We start from the raw sequence: 18456 nt of genomic DNA, 5'->3' as shown, positions 1-18456 counted from the left end.
AAAGTTGAGCCATACTGATAAATACAGTTCCAATTAAAATGCTGATTAGATTGCTAGGCCTAATTTTGGGAGCCCCATTAGATTCAGGTAATATTAAGGATGAAATATACATAATAGTAGTACCTTAACTCTTCAATGGAATGGAAACAGAGTCAAAAGCAAAATTTTGGACATTTATATGTAGAATATAGACAGTTAATATGAAGACACACATAGTTAAAATTCCAAGGGCCCATGAATCACTAAGTTTGGTATATGTTTTCAATTTTGTTTATAAAGAACAGATTTTTTTTCCCTTGAGGCTTAAAAGAAAACAAACTTTAAAATTCTTCATTGTGATTTCAAGCAATTTCATGGGAGAAAAAAGAACTCCACGAACATTTTATTCTATTCGTGTAACATCAAATTGCAATCTTTTGTACATGCATACATTTTATACATTATGGTTTTAAGCATCCAAGTACTTTCTTTTTGCTTTTTCATCATTTCATTTATCTGTTACCAATATTGTCTTTTTTATTGAACCGCATGCAATTGCCGTTTTTTAAAAAGATTTTATTTATTTATTCATGAAAGACACAGAGAGAAAGAGAGAGGCAGAGACACAGGCAGAGGGAGAAGCAGGCTCCATGCAGAGAGCCCAACGTGGGACTCGATCCCAGGTCTCCAGGATCACACCCTGGACTGAAGGCGGCGCTAAACTGATGAGCCACCAGGGCTGCCCACAATTGCCATTTTTAAAGTAAAAAATGGTCAGATACCATCAGCAATTTCATAGGATTTAACATTCATTTTAGGGAGTTATATTTTTATATATTTGCATTTGAGAAGAGAAAAAGTCATCCACAATAGTATGTTTTAAGCAATTAGAAATGACTTTTAAAAATATGTACTATATCCAACATTTTTCCTTATATCCCAAAGAAACGAATGGCATTTGTTTTCAAAAACAGTTCATTTTTGGAACAAGTGCACAGTACAAGTATCAGAAAAGTATTAACATTTTTTTTTACATAACGCTTTTTATCTATTTATTGAAAGAAACATAGAAAATGATAAAGGTACTGCACTGATTTCTTCAAAAGTTATTACTTTGGTTGGGACAGAGCTAAATGTCATCATAGCTAGCAACTACACGTGGCCTTGAAAAGATGGCCTAATTCCTTTTGGAAAAAAATTCAGTGTGGTTGCTCCTGGCCGAATGTGACACAATTTACTCAGGAAATTCAGCACACACAATCCTTTAAAGAACAGTACAAAATATGATCATGGAATTGTTTTTGCAAATCTAAAAAAGGGACAAGGCTTTTTAAATTATTCTTTTATATTAACTTTTTTCAAATTTCAGTGCTCTGCTATTCTACTGGCATGGATATGTAGCCAGTCATTCCTTGCAAGCATACATTTCAAAGTTCACACAATTAGATGCGTAAACTACAAGGCAGAAATACTGCACAATAATCTTTACTGATACTCCTTAAAAGTGCTAAAAGAACAGGAAAAAGCACATTCATCCTCCCTACTATCCCCAATACTTTTTGACTAAAGCCAAGTCGCCGGGGACAGGGATGGGGTGGGGGTATAGCAGTGACAAAAAGAGTATTTTTTTATGGCTTCCATATTTAAATCCTGGATAGAGCAATAATCTTAATTTTCTGGACTGTTTTCCACAGAGCAATAATGAGGTAATAATAATTTCCCATCACCTAGGACATAGTAGGTACTCAACAAATGTTTGTACAGTGAAATTCCCTATGGAATTCAGTCTCCCATGGAAAACAGCCATTAAGTTGGGATGCTTCAGAGCCAATTACAGAGGGAAACCTCCAGGAAGATGTTCTTATTTATCGTTGAGGGGTTAGAGAGTTTTTTGTTTTGTTTCCCTTAACCACCATTTTCAAAGGGTGTCCTTGTTTTGTAGCTGGTTTGGAATGTTGTCCAAGATGTTCACAAGGTGATTATGCCATCCTCCTCTGAGATACCCCGGTCGGCAGCAGGCAGTGAAATCAGGGAAAATCCAGCCTCTGTGGTCGCGGGGCCGCCAGTCAAGTTTCAGGTGTGGGTCTGCAGGGACTAACTCTCCGGCTCGGGGTAGGTCTGACTCCGAGGTGAGGCTGACCTAGGGGTGCGAGGCCGGCGGCGAGCGTCCAGGCAGGAAGCGCGGGCCTCCCGGGCCGAGGCCCAAGCGGCCAGCTACCCCCCGGGGCGCAGCCGAGGCCGCCGCGGGCGCAGGGGGCGGGGACGGCTCGGCCTTCGAGGGGCGCGCCCATTGTTCTCCGCGGCGCCGAGCGGCGGCCCGGCAGCCCCGCAGCCCGCGGCGACCCGGGCTCCCCCTCCCGCGGCCGCGCCGGGAGGCCCTGGGGCCCGCCCGCTCCCGCTGGAGCGCGCCCCCGCCCCTCGGGCTGATGGCGAATTCTCACCGCCCTGACTGCATAATTAATGTAAATGGAGCAGCCTCCGTGTCATGTGCGGGCTCTTTGGGTTTACTTTTGTGCGACACTTACACAGGAATATTAACTAGAGAAAGCAGCATCACAACAGGGGTGGAAAATCAGCCTGTCAGGGACTCATTCCAAATGCCACGGAAAGCGGAGCGGCTTCAAGATTGTTTCATCAAGGTGATTGAGAACAAAAACTACTAAGGAAAGAAAATTCGGGCTTAAACTGAGCTCCCACACATCCATTATTTATCTTTCTAGAATCTTTAGAATCGAGATTCCTAACACATCTTTATGCAAAACTCGGGACTTGAGGTGAAGAGTGAGGCTGCTGCGTGTGTGCACAGCCAAAAGAGCCTTGGCTCGGCCGGTCCGTGAGCAACGCGCACCTACTCCACGCGCGTGCAGACGCCCTTCAGCAGCGCACAGCCAGGGAAGAAGAGGCCAGGACCAAGAGACGCCTCTCCACGGGTCAGTGAGTTACTCCCGAGAAGCCACGGGTAGTCGTGGGCCACCCCACACTTAAATGAAGGCCGATGTCCCCGGGGATGCTCAAGAACTCTTCAATAAGGTGCCCAATTTATATTATGCTATTCTACCTCCAATCAAACTATGTTAAGGACATTTTGTTGTAGTTTGTGTTCAATGTTTTTCTTTCCATAACCTGATGTGGAAGAAAAATACTTTACAAGTCAAAATAAAGAGTAAACCTGCAAAAGCACATTTTACACCAAAAATTATCTTTTAAAATACTTTTTACTTAATATAGATAATCATCCAGATATTCCATGTTGGATGTCTGCTCGTTTCCAAAGAAGCAGAAAATGTGATATCCCAAGCCTTCTGCTGTCTGACCTAAATTAGCACAAAATCTTGCTACATCTTTTAGTCTACTGGCCTACTAGAAACATTATTCTGCAAAATAAGACTTTACATCTCAAAGGTACACATTTAGTTACTTAAATTCAGTTAGACTTAAGGAAGTGGGGCATTACAAATTTAGGAACAAATAATCAGTTGCTCTAAGTGTTTTTGTAATGGTATGTAATCAAACCCCAAACTTCCTAATTTTTAGTTTTTACACAATTTAGGAAAGGATGAAATACTTTAGAAAACAGACCCCCAAAATCCTTCAACAAGAAAGACAAACTGTTGTAAATTTCAACTCACAAATGTGTTGTGTTGATAAGGTACAGCAAGAACAAAATCAGAATACCAAATCTTACACCTTTCAAGTGCAAGTGTTTGTTTTTTTAAGGCATGTGTGCCACCTCTCCTCTTACACAACAGAGTGACTTAATCCTGAATGTTCTCAAAGAATTCCTCCACACAAAGGGGTCAGTTGTAGGCCACACAATAACCTTATCCATATTTGGCTGTTCAGTGATTGAGAGCTAAATCCACATGCATGTCTTTACTGGCTTAATTAAGGATATGTACAATAATGGAAAATAATACCTTTATCCATTCAATACACTACACAACAGAAGAGATCAAAATGGACATGCCGATCAAAAGGTTTACTTAAGACAGGAAGCAGCCCGTTAGACCATTATTACAAATTAAAGGTATTATATTCAAGTCATTTTTTTATTCAAGTCATTTTTAATCTCCTAAAAATGAATAACCCTTCTCCGCAGATTAAATCATTTATCTCTACAGAAGTAACATTTCTTTTATGTCTAAATGCATATATTCCTTCATTATGCTTCAGCTCTTGTTCTAGAAGTAGTAGAGGTCTATTACTCTCAATTCTCAATGTTCTCACCAAGTTCGGGCTCCTCTCTCTTTACATGCCATAACTGACACATCACATATTTAAGTAAAAGCTCCTGCATTTAAAAAAGGAGGACTCACAAACTGATGAAGCACAGTAATCTTATCTCCCGAATCTCATTTTATTGCACTAAAATTCTTCTTGGCATTCTGTAGTTAATAAGTTCTATGCAAAAATATGCTGCTTTATGACCAGTCACTATGCTTGGTAAACAGAAGATAAATTCACCCTTATGTTCTAAAAATAACTAAATTCACTTTCTAATTCTGAAACTTTTTACTTTTAAGAACTTAAAATATGTATTAAAATATATCAATCTTGATGTTTTTAAAAGAACACCAAATTTAGGATTAGTACAAGGAAGTATAAACAGAAAAGCCCCTTGAGATACTGGTGTGAAACCTGCAGCTCATTGATTTTGTTCTTGATAATAGGCTATTAAATTGGCGAACATGCTGACCTTGTGTGCAAAGGCAGAATTGTGCATATGCAACAGAAAGTTAAAAACAGCTTCAAAATGATTGTTTAAAACTGTTGGCTACAAAACCTTAAAATATAGACATTCCATAGTTTATTTAAAATTGGCAACCACAATTTAACAAACTATTCTAACAAATGATTAGCATAGCGTGTGCTTTTCTTTAGCCATCAATTATGACACAGGGTAATGCAGGGCACAACTTAAGTGTCAAATTACAATATTCTATACAAAACCACTTTGCAACACAGCTTTCTGTTTGCTTAGCAATTACTACAGAGCACACTGCTTTTCATGAAAGGAACTGGTCAGAACTGTTTATAAGAATTACCACAAATGTTTATATACTTATATTAAAAAGAATTAGTTGACAATTTCATAAAATTTCTCTTTAACCTCTAATAAAATGGTTGGATTACCTTGTGATGCTTTAAAACTCTGCATACAACCAAAATGGCCTGAGTCTTTCTTTTTCTTTTCAAAATAAGATTCATCTGGTATATGACAAAAGTAGAATAATACTTTTCAAGACCAAAGTATGAAAAGTCTGTTCAATAATTTGTCCACTAAGAAAATTTAGAACTTTTATTATTTTAATGGCTGGCATAGTGCAAGTCTAAATTAGTGAAATATGTAATCATTCTGAAGACAGCAACAGATCGCTTTATAATTCTCAGTAAGATAAACACGGATTTAAATGCAAAATAAACTAACAAAATTTCAGAAATGTGGTTCAGGTTGTAATTTTCACATGGCAATCACGGTTTCAAATTCTGGATTTATCAGTAGTGAAAATGAATAAAGGTTATCTGTCTTAATTGTGGACCATCCATTAATTCATAAAACTCTTATGTGAATAAATACTTAATGAGAAAAGGGAAAAAATACACAAAACAGTTTTTATGCTGTTTTTTCCGTTCTGCTGCTGTCCTTTCTCCTGCATTTGCCTAAAGGCTCTCAGTAAATTACACTCCCAGTAAATGACTGTAATTTACCCGTTGAATTCCCTTGTTCAGGAAAAGCACAAAAACACATTCCAGCATTTCCACAGCTCAAATTTACCATTCGGGATGTCAAGAACAATCCATGGGCAGTAATTTGAAACTGTTTGAACCTTCAAATGAGGGAAATTAGAAATGTTTTGAGAGCTAAGATTTTCAGTGAGGAGATAAAAACCTGATAAAAATCTCTAACTGTTCTGGTTCCTTTTTTCCCCCTCCCATATCAGAGGCAGAGGCCTACATAAACTATTCCACAGTGGGTTTTGAGACAGTGCTATAGAATATAATATTAATAATATAAGTCAAATTTATATTTACCAGGTTAATTTTCAATGATAATATACGCTGCATTAATATCACGCTTAATGTTAAAAATATAGATCCTGCTATGTACTTTCTATCACAACTATCTCCCTGTGCACTATCCACCTGACCATCACTCAAAATAACTTCCTCTAGTACAACTTATATGAGCAAAGTTATAAAGACTCAGGGGCCCAAGAATATCCAGCAGTTACTGTTAAAATTATTTGTATGAATAAGAACAAAGACTTTCTATTTATAGTTATGTTTCAATACAAAGAAATCCCATGCACAAAGAAATGTAAACATTTACAATGACCAAACTTGAATTATAGCACTTAATATTTTAATATGCAACACAGGTCAACATATAGAATAAGCCAGCATAATTTCCAGTGTAGACACTTACTGCTATAAGACACACATACCCATGCCCCTCCCCCCCCACACACACCCTAGAGTTAAGAACATTCAATAACCAAAACAGCCTATTTTACTCTGTCTAAAGGCAGGTTTTCATATGGCAAAATGGTTATAAATCCTCATTATCCTAAATAAAATTACAGCACTTTAAACATTTCCAGGGAGAACATTCTCTCTTCTAAACAACTACCTTAGCGAGTAATAGGAAGCAATATGGTTGCACTTGTGTCACAGTTGGAAGCCTTTTTAAACTGTCGCCCTGCTAGCAAACCGATTCTACATATTAAAATGAATGTGTTGCTTATTTCAAGGGGAAAAATCATTTATAAAATCAAGACCATTAGGATATTGGGACTCACTTCCTCTTTAAAGTGAAGGAGAAGTACAGAAGGCAATAATCTATAAATGTATACATAAACGTCACTCTCCATCAGTGTTCTTAGAAGAAAAGGTATTCCTGAAAGATGAGGCTTTGTATATTTAACATTTAATAACCAAAATAGCCCACTGCACCAAGTATTTCTGATCACAAATTAGATTGGGGAAAAAAACCTCTAAATTTCCTTCTTTAGTGTAAAAGGTGAACTTTTACAAATGTCTCCAACTAAATTAGATAGCCTGTTAAGAAAAAAATAATATATGTGTATTTTTATCTACTTTAGACTATTCATGAAGAGCATCCTTTTCCCAATAGTTTTGTTGGTATTGAGGAGTATTCTAGCTATTATAATAGCTGTATAATGACTGTAACAGATTAATAGTTTAGATAAGTTTAATATCAGACCCAAGCTAATATGTGGGCCCAACTTCTGATTGAACCCTGAAGTTCAAAGAGAAAAATGAATGAAACATTACTGCTAACTGGGTAAAGATGCTATTATCATGTTCAAATTTGCATTTAATAGTGAAAAATATATTGAAACTTCTCTGGGTATACAATGACTTTGTATACAATGACTTTCTTTGGGTATACAAAACTTTTCTGGTGTACACCCAGAAACTTTTATCTGGGTATACAATGGCCCTATGATTTTTAAATTCCACATAGATAATGGAAGAAGTTCTATGTTCCCAAATGCAGAATGATGAACATCTCTCACCAGTGATCTGTAGGGCAGTGCTGCTCTCTATTGAATGATTGTTTCTAAAACACACCTTGTAGATTTATAGGCCTTAAGTTTGTTAGCATTTAATGTGAATGGCTTAGTTTTTGTAATTTCAGGTATTTTTATATTTGGAGTATGTTTTTAATTCAATAAATACTTCCAGCACACTGTGTACCACCATGTTTAACTGGGAAAAGCAACTAGTAATAAAGTAATTAACTTCTCAACCAAGATACTGTATGTTCTGTTGTTCTTGATTGAAATTTTCTCAGTTAATTTCTAGACAATTACATTATCTATTTCATAATTGCAAACCTGGATGAATTGTTTCTAAAAGTTGCATCATGTTTCATGCCAACAGAACCTATGAATACATAAAAGCTCCTGGTTCTAATGTCACTGTTATCAAGCCAAAAACAATTATAGTCATTTGAGTTATAGCAACCAATAAACTTAGATAATCACCATATGCAACACAACATTTTGGCACTTGAACTTAAAACTCTTGTAGACAACTATAGATTGCTTCTAATGCAGAGCACTCTTGTCCTACCCAAGGCTGCCAATAGAAATGCCAAAGCTGCTGAATACTGCGCATCCTAGTAATGCTGTCAGTAAATGGCACATTCACACAGCCCCCAATCCTCTCTTCCCAGGCATGGTCTTCTCCAGCTGCAGCTTAATTTCCTGTGACTTGCCTAATTACTGTAATTAAGGATTAATTGCCATTAATTATTCACACATAAGCTCATCGCAAATCATGGGGTAAATGTCTTATGAAAGCTGCCATACAAGCCATGTATAAACACACTGGGATGCTTCAGGCAGGCGAATCTATCACTCAGCCCTCAAGCAAATCTCTGTGCTTCTCTTACAAAAACAGCTATAACTCTCAGAAACTCGACAGTCCTTTCAGGTAAGCATTAGGTTACAAAGCATGTTTTCCTGTGGAAGCCACAACGGTTTTATTAGTACTATAAATGCTGTTTTATCTTTCCAACTGCTATTTTTATGTTTCCATTTTTATTCTACAGTGCTCAGTTTAGGACAACCACTTGCTTCAAGGAGGAATGTTTGCAGTTGTTACTTTCCCCCATCACAGTTTGAAATAGTTCCATGTGGTTTACAACATATGACCATGCAACTGGGATCAGCATGCTAAAAAAAAAAAAAAAAAAAAAAAAGTCAATGTATTGGCTACACAAGTAGGATGGAAACCATCTGATTTCCAAAAGTCACAGTTTCTCTCATTGGTGTAAAAAAGCTATAGAACACATATTTGGTCACTGCTAGGGTGTTCCTTATAAGGCAGGTTACTAGCTCAGCCACAAAAGTACCACTGACAGTAATGACTATAAATGGCAAGAAAACAAAATATCCTCATATAGATTACTTTTGTATTAGCTGGGTTCCTCATTTTTATGACAGCATCTGGTATTTTCACAATACAAAATACAGACATCGTTCCTTTGAAAAGCTAGAAAAAAAACTGTTTCCTCCAAGTATTTCTAATAAGCCCTAAGTCAATGAGAGAACTTTCAAGTCTTAGTCTAGAAATTATACCCCTAATGCTTCTTTCCAGTTATCTAGGGTCTACCATGTTTGAACGGTTTAAAACAGAGGAATTCATTTTAACAACAGAGTAAACTATTGTATATGCTAAAAGTCTTAAACTACATCGACACTATGTATTATCACTGCCCTAGGAAATTTAAGCCTAAGTAGGCAGAATGTTGTTCTAATTGTTATGTTAGTTCCTTCTGCAGCAAATTAATGCATGAAACATTTTCATTTCGGTACATGTCTGTGTGTCTGAGTTAAACATTTATGTTAATAGACCTTCTGGCAGATTTCTAATGTTTCAAATACTTCTCAAGAACAGTGACTTTCAAATAAGACTTCTTTCCCCCATTTTCTGCAATAGTTGAAACGGGTACATGGCAAATAAAACTTCTCAGTCTTACAATATCAACTACTTGAATAACTACAGACCATCTCTACAGCACGCAAAATACCAACTAAGCTGATAGAACCACTGGCTATTCAAAATGAAAAAATATATATACATATATACCCTCTACTGTTTATTTTTTTAAAAAAGATTTTATTTATTTATTCACGAGAGACACAGAGAGAGAGAGAGGCAGAGACACAGGCAGAGGGAGAAGCAGGCTCCATATGCAGGGAGCCCGATGCGGGACTTGATCCCGGGACTCCAGAATCACGCCCTGGGCTGAAGGCAGGCGCTAAACCGCTGAGCCACCCAGGGATCCCCCCTCTACTGTTTAATATCTAATAGATGGCATACATTCAAATTGACCAATTCTTGAGAAAGAAAAAAAAAATCACCTTCAATTTCAACAGATTTAAATTAGGGAATCCATGATTTCTATACTGATAACAGTGTTTCCAATAGCCTCCAGAGCCGCCTTTACAAATACCCACCCACCCAATTGAAGAGTAGACCAATATTAGAAACCAGATAACTGAAACCACAAAACTAGAGAAGCAGTCCAGTTCTTGTATATTTAATTTCCATTACTCTCTAAAGTAATGAGAGATGCAAAAAGCCTGATAGCACTCCTTAACTGAGACACAGGTCTTTTTTTGTAACATTGGATTTCTAAAACTGGAATCATAGTTACAAAGTCTTAAATTTTTTCACTGTTGAATTATATGTGTAATCTAAAACTGCAGCCTGGAACTTAAGTTAATATTTAACAGTGATCATGAATACTCCCAAATCTACCCATCTGGGCCACTCCTCCCCCAAAAAAAATTTAGAGAAGAGAGTAAGGCTCCTAAGGATTGATAATTCAGGACTCTTGCATTCCTACTCAAATAAGAACACTGTACACTTATGTAATAATTTCAAAATTTGGAAACTCATACTATAGGGAAATTCATAAAATTTTGGAAGAAATGTATCATTTATTATCATTGATAATGATATAAAATAAAATTAAAAGGTGTTCAGATTTTATTATTACTGTGTTTTACATTTATCTAAAGTTCAGTACTTGAACTTAGCTGTCATTTTACTAACTCATTTCTACATCCCTACTCTAGAGTCAGCAGTCAGTGACACAGAGAACTGTTAAAATCCGCCATCCCAACACAGAGCTTTACCATCAATGTCATCTAATTGATACTTCCCTATTTCTGTCACCTTGCCTTGATGCCAGCTGCCAAGCTCTGCCATGTCACTTTCCATTTATGGACTCCCAAGTCCCTTGATCTGGCTAATTAGGGTTTATGTGTTAATTGGAGTAAATACAAAGATGGGAGTCACAGGCACAAATTTCAAAGCACAGCCATAAATTGAAGAGCTGATAAGCAGGGAGAAGATGCCTTCATGGAACAAGTGTCAAGTTTATTTTATCACTGGAAAGACCTAGAATTTCCTGACAAAGTGACACCTTTAAATTTTTGAAAAGACTTAATGAGAAGAATAGTAACTAACACATTAAGAATATTGCTCTGTAGCAAAAAAATACACAATACATTTAAACTCAGTTCAAGAATGCACAGCTCTCTTTTTAAAAATATTCCTGGAGCTGTTTCTATTCAGTAAGACAGTTTTTTTTTTTTTATTTCTATCTTATTTCAAAGGGAAAAACATACCTTGCTTTTAATTTCTAATAAGAAAAATCTAAGATAAAATCCAGTATTTGAAAACCCTGAGATGTGATTTAAGTGAGGAAAATGACATTTTCATTAACATTCTGGATATATTAATACTTTAATTCCACTAAAAGAGAACTGTTTGATTTAGAAATAATTACCACAAATTATAGCAAAGAGTTTCTGAATACTATACAGACAGATTTAGGATACTATATTTCAGATGCTTATCTCAAAAGTCAGTTAAGACTGAAATAACTTTAGAAGGAGTCTGCATGATTTCTGTAGTGATCAGAGTGTTTCCAACACCCTCCAGAACCTTCTTTATGAAAACATAACCGTCAGTTGGAGAATACTGCCTTTTCTAGCATCTGGTGGGGAGGAGCAAAATCAGAAAATTAATATGGAAATAGTTGAAAGACATGGTAAAGTCTTTCTTTTCTATTTTGCTTTTATAAGAAAAGTTTCATACCTGACCTGTCACATTTTGTCAACAAGAACCTAATAGGAGGACTGCTTCCTTCCTAACACTTACAAGTGTTATAGCTGTTACAATAACCTTTGATTGGTTGTTAATAAAGGCGACAATAGCAAATGCCGTCCATGCTGCTACTAGTACTTATATTTAGACAGCACTTTACAGCTAACAAAGAGCTTCTACGTGGATTACCTTAAGTTATGGTAACTAAAAGAAGTTAGGTAACATATCTAAAATATATACCTAAGGATTTTTCAGAGAGAGTATTCAAATTGTTTTCAGGTTGATGATCATTTACCTATACCAGAACGATACTATCTTCCAAAAGCATCAATGTAATAATAAAAGTACTGAAAAATACAATTAATAACTAGTACTCACATCTATGTGGTAGTTCTCAAAGGATCTATTTAAGTAGTAGCTTAATATTTATGAAACAGGTATATCAAAAATCTTTTTCAGTCTTTCCTTCCCTTTCTTCATATCTTTTTAATTAACATAACATGGTATTTGTTCTTGTAATAATTTATGATAACTTAGGTTCTACATTTTGAAGAGGGTCCTTGGGTAAACTTCATGTTTCTCTTATAGGATTCTACATTCCTTTGGTATTTTCAACTCATTGGCCATAAGTCTAAATAATCAAACCTTTGAGTAAACAGAAGAAACTGCAGAACGAGTAAAAGACCCATTTAAAGAACCATAATATGAAAACGGAACCTCAGATACTCATCTTATCTTCTGATAAAGAACAGTTTCCTTAAGAAGCAATATTCTCTGGAAAACTTTTTGATACCAGCACTTGAGATTTCTGAAATATGTGAAATATATGACAAAATTCCATTTAACTTTTTTTTAGAAAAAAGTCACTTCCTTCTAGTGGTGTATATCAATACAAGAAAGGTAGTTAAAATTCCTGTATAAGGAACAAGTGAAAATACCACATGAAAACATCTGAAACCCACATCACACATTATATCACTAGCAACTTTGTACAACTTTTTAAACAAAACTATCTTGTAAACTTAGTGTGAGGTTTTAACTGAAAACAACCAAGCTAATTTCTACAAATTAACAGATGTCCATGAGAAATAGTAAGAAACAAAGAAATGCATATGTGAACATTATCAGCATCCAAATGAGTTTATTGTAAGACTCTTTAAAGCACATCTGATCTTGGCTCCAGCCTGTAGTCTACCTTTCAACTTGCAAATGACAGTGTCACCAAACACTGTCCTTCCATCAATCAAGCTGGATCATGAATATACAAAAGGCAGCAGAGAAGCTGGCTACCTCCTGCAGTTCAACTTGGCCTAATTATCTAGGCCTTTCTTTTGGTTACAGTCTGAAGGGTATACACCCAGTCAGCTGCTGGGCAGCCGGAGGCCTAATCAAGAGGGGTTATGCATACTGACCCTTATATGGACATCCAATGCAAGTTAAATGTGAGCACCAAATGTCATCTTTCTTATTCATCATTATGAAATTTCCCTCCCCTTTCGAAATACCAATCTGCTGCCATTTTCAGACACTCCTCTTACCCCCCTCCAAGCTGTCATTTCACTGTGCTTGCTGCCAGTTGAGTGAATTAGCATTCTAACTGATGTGCTGCTCTTCTCAGACAAATCCTTGAGCTGCGTTAACTAATGACTTCTCTCCAGAAAAAGGAACTGATAGTCAACCATTGATAAAAGAGAGTCCATTTCTACAAATCACAAACAATTTGCCATAATGGTGGCAAAATCAGTAAAGAATCAGTATGGTTGCCCACTTCCCCTTGTGTTTTTTACTCATTCCACTACCAAGAAACAACCATCACCAATGAATGGAATATAAAGCTGCTAACTAGTCAGCTGCACTTGAGTAAGATGATGCACTCTAAGCAAGACAGTTTATTAACCAAAGCATTGATAGGGTGGAAAGAAAACAAACAATGGAGAGCCATTTTCATATCTAGTCAAAGTCAGGATGTATCTGATAAGACTATAAACGGCCCAAGTGCCCAGTGCCATTCCATCTGCACATAGTATCTGATAGTTGTTGTTCTCCATGATGTTAACAATAATGATATAGAAGATCAAATGTAATGTAGCTAAGGCCACCCACCACTAGAACTGTGATGTGGAAATGGAAAGGCATGTCCAAGTCTTACAAATGTTATGGAGAATGATACATAAAAGTAGAAGATGGGAATAAAAGATTCTACCTTTGTATCAGGGAAGATATAAAAGAATCCATTACTAAAGAGGAAACTGAGAAAATGAGAAATTTTATGGGCTACACACACACACACACAGCTTAATTTCTCTCTGTTTCAACACAATTATGTAGTTCCTTGACAGACACACACCAAAGAGGTAATACCATCTGGTATGGCAGAATATACTACAATGACTTAAATATCCCACAAGTCCTAGAAAAAGTGCTGGAAAGTCATATCTAGCTGAAATTGCAACCTCAAAAACATTTGCCTGAAACAGGTAGGGGATGGGGTGAGAATCGGAGAAAGCTTACTTTATGACAAGGTAAGAGTCTTTCAAGGTCAAGTATGGAAGTTTCAATTATTACAGTACCCTGAGTATTTAATTTGTGAATTTAGTATGCTCTCATTCAGAGATGTCTGGCTCAGTGGCTGAGCTGCTGCCGTTGGCTCAGGTAGGTCTGCCTTTGGCTCAGGTCGTGATCCCAGGGTCCTGGGATCGAGTCGGGCATCAGGCTCCCCACATGGATCCTGCTTCTCCCTCTGCCTGTGTCTCTCATGAATAAATAAAATCTTAATAAAAAATTATGTCCTCATTCAATATGTGTTCTTTAAAACCTATTTTCTAGTCAACTAGGACCTATATACAAGTCTCCGGGGGACAGAGAAATATGTATGATACGATATTTCTTCAAGCTGTTTATAATCTCACTAGAACGACAAATACGCACATAAGGAATAAAATAACACCAAGTTTAAATATGATGTCATTGCAATACAGACTAGGAAACAATATCATTATATTCTTAAACTACATTCTTAAATAAGTGCTAATATTAAATAATAAAATAAAAAGCACATAAATAAAAGGTAAGTGAGTGATGCAAAAATAAGTTTTCTGATTCAGATAAGGGATGTATCCTAAAGGAGGCACATAGCAAACAGAGTAAGTGAAGCTATGAAATATGACCTACCTTGAAAGCACAGTATGGAAGACAGTATGAGGAGAATGTTTTTCATATTAGAAAAAAAAAATTATACCATGAGGCAGAAATTAATCAAGTCTTCTTGAAGAAAGAAAACAGACCAGTCTGATGAGGACAGAAAGTTCTTTTAGGCAAGTGATAGCGGCTAAGCCTTTTCTGGGTCTCTAAACCAGGTTAGGGGTCTTCTAAAAACGCTTTTCTTCAAAAATTCTTTACTTTTCCTTTAAAATAAATGAACAAAGAAACCAAAAGTCATTCTAAGTCCACCTTCCCAGCTCTTTTGAACTTACTTTTATCAAGCATAGTGCTTGATCTTATTCATCTTTCTATTGCCAGTATCCAACATAGTCCCTGGCAAAGAGTTAGTGCTCAGTAAATGGTGGTTGAATGAATAAAAGAATGAAGGTCCAATTCATAACGAGTCAAGAATTCTAGGCTAAGAGGTTTGAGCATTATCTTAGAGGCAACAGGGAATAATTAAAAGTTTGATTAGCATGACATATGCAATATCATAGGAAGTTCTATTACAAAAGCAATTTGGCAGCAGAATGTCAAGAAGATTGAACCAAGAATTAGAATCAGGAGTTCTGGTTAGGAGGTTTTTGGAATAATTTAGGCAAAAAAATGATGAAGATCCTGAGAACAAAAAGGAATTGATGTAAGAAATGTTTTTTAAGAAAGATCAATAGGATCTGTCTTCGATTTGAGATATAGCATGTGCATACTAAATTCAGGGTTGGAATGCCATTAAATCCAATCCCTCTGGTAAATACTTGGTTTCATATTTCCACCAAGTGGCTCTACCCAGCTCCATCTTGTGTAAGAGCTCTCCCAAAACATCTCTCTAGTTTTATAGACAGTGGTATTAGTTAGTCCTTACTCTGGTTCAGCCAAATCTGTTTTCTGTAGGTAGCTAAGTTTCTCTGCCTATAAACATAAAAAGGCTCCTTTCCTCACTACATAATAATCTTTCAAATAGTTGGTGTTTATGAACTGACCCCATCCCCACCAAAGTCTTCTCTGATAGACACAAAACACAAATATAGAAATGGTTAAGAAAGCAATAATATAGTCACTCAACAAAATATTAGGGAGTCAATAAAATTGTTTTTAATGTTAACATGACAAGTGTTTACATTGTAGTAGTCATAAGAAAAACACACAATACTGTAAAAATAAATGATCCTAATTATAAAACAAAAATATGCACTGAAAAATGAGAAGAGTGGGGAAAATGCAAATTGGTTACTCTTCTGAAGGAAAATTTAGCACTATCTTTTATAAATGTGTACACACTAGACCGTAGGAGTTTCATGTACCCGGGAGAGAAACTCTAATGCATGGGCCAGACAGATGCATATGTGTCTTAGTTATACCTAGAAGCAAAAGTCCCCTGTCACTTGACTTTTAAAATCAGGTTTCATCTATATTATGTCACAAGTGCATTGTATATAACTGAATGACTGTAAATAAAACAAGTTACCTATTCATTAAGCAACTGATGGACTTTAAGGGAGTTATTTCCCAATCTTCTATTAAAAACAAAGCTGCTATAAAACATTTAAACACAGTTGACCTTTGAACAACACAGGTTTGAACGGTGGAGAGCCAATTACACATTTCTTTTTTAGATTTATTTATTTATTTGAGAGAGAGAAAGCATGCATGTCCATGTGGGGGCGGGGGTGGGGGAGAAGAGCTGTTGGGGGAAGGGGCAAAGGGAGAGGGAGAAAGAATCTTAAGTAGGCTCCAGACTCAGCTAACAGCCCTACAAAGGCCTTGATCTCATGACTTTGAGATCACTACCTGAGCCAAAACCAAGAGTTGGATGCTTAACTGTGCCACCCATGTGCCCCACACAGGGGTTTTTGTTTTTTTTTTTTTTTTTTACAGTGCAGTAGTGTAAATGTATTTTCTCATCTTTATGATTTTTTTTCTCTAGCTTACTTTATTGTAAGAATACAGTACACAGTATATATAACATACAAAATAGGTGTTAATTGATTGTTCATGTTATCAGTAAGGATTCTAATCAATAGCAGGCTATTAGTAGTCAAATTTTGGGGGAGTCACAAGGTATATATAGATTTAGGGGTTCATGACTGTAACCCCCACACTGTTCAAGGGTCAATTGTACCTGTCTCTAGATATATGTGTAAGCCTTTCTGTAGGACATATACCTAAGAATGAAACTCCTAGTTTATAGTGTATGCCAATCTTCAACTTTACTAAACATTGCCAAGTTATTTTCCAATGTTGTACCAATTTATATTCCCACTAACAACATAAGAGTTCCTATTGCTCCACATTCTTGCCAACATTCAGAATTTTAAGTTAATTGACATTCATTTTATGCGTTCTTTCTTGGTAAGTATTCCATGTGTACTTGAAAAGAACACATATTCTGCTGTTATTGGGTAGAAGAAAATATCAATTAAATCAAGTTGGTTGACAGTGTTGCTCAAGTTGCTTTTACATCCTTATTGGTGTTTCTAAGATAACCCAATCTTGCATGAATGATGTAAGCTGAATCTGATAGAGTACATACCTGTGCATTGCTGGACTCAGTTTGGTAATATTTTTTCAGAATTTTTTCATCTTTATTTATGAATGAGACTGCCCTGACATTTCTTTCCTGTACTGGTACCAACCTGTTTCAATATCACAATTATATTAGTGTTATAGAATTAGTTGAAAAGTATACTTCTGCTTGCAACACTATATAATTTGTGTAAGACTGAAATTATCCATCCCTTGAATGTTACAAGAACTCACTTACAAAACCCTCTGGTCCTAATGTTTTCTGTGACAAAATTTAAATTATTGATTGATTTATTTAATTACATATAGGATCATGTACATTTTCTATGTTTTGAGTAAGGTTTAGTAATTTGTATATTTCTACTAATATTCCATTTCATCTAAGGTGTTAAATATATTGACAAAATGTCTTCTTTTTAATCTCTGCAACATATGTTTTGGGGTTTTTTTAAAGATTTTATTTATTTATTCATGAGAGACATAGAGAGAGAGGGGCAGAGATACAGGCAGAGGGAGAAGCAGGCTCTATGAAGGAAGCCCGACATGGGACTCGATCCTGGGTCTCCAGGTTCACGCCCTGAGCCAAGGGCAGATGCTCAACCGCTGAGCCACCCAGGCATCCCTGCCACATATGTTTTATCCATTTTTTTCAAATCCAGTATTAATTTGTGCTTCATCCCTCTTTTCGTTCTTTTAAATGTTTCTGACCACTCTTTATCAGAACTTTGTCAACTTTGAAAGAACAAGCCATATTGTTTTTTTTAACCTGTTTCATTAAATGACCTTCAAATTTTTCTTATTTTTAATATTTTCTTTAGGTTTATCCAGCTATGCTTTTAAGCTTTTACATTGGATTTTAGTTAATTTACATTAGACCTCTTTTATATTATAATGTAAGCATTTCAAGCTAAAAAGTTGAATGTAAAGCTTTAGTTATATCCCATAAGTTTTGTTATAAGTAGTAGCAATTTTATCATTTCAAATTAGTTTAAGACATTTTACAATTTCCCTTATAATTTCTTCTCTGGCTAGAGAATGATTTAGAAATATATTTAAATGTCTAAATATTGTAGGGGTTATTTTATCTTTAGATTTTTTTGT

At 36.0% G+C, this 18456-nt stretch overlaps 1 protein-coding gene across 4 annotated transcripts in view; it reads right to left on the bottom strand.

Moving 5' to 3' along the window:
- Positions 1-18456, bottom strand: part of PBX3 (PBX homeobox 3) — a 230121-nt gene that overhangs the window by 78283 nt on the left and 133382 nt on the right. The window lies entirely within an intron of this gene.

This window comes from Canis lupus, chromosome 16 (assembly GCF_048164855.1).
Source record: "Canis lupus baileyi chromosome 16, mCanLup2.hap1, whole genome shotgun sequence".
Taxonomy (NCBI): domain Eukaryota; kingdom Metazoa; phylum Chordata; class Mammalia; order Carnivora; family Canidae; genus Canis; species Canis lupus.
Note: the sequence above shows the minus strand (reverse complement) of the source record. Positions and strands in the feature narration are given on the sequence as shown.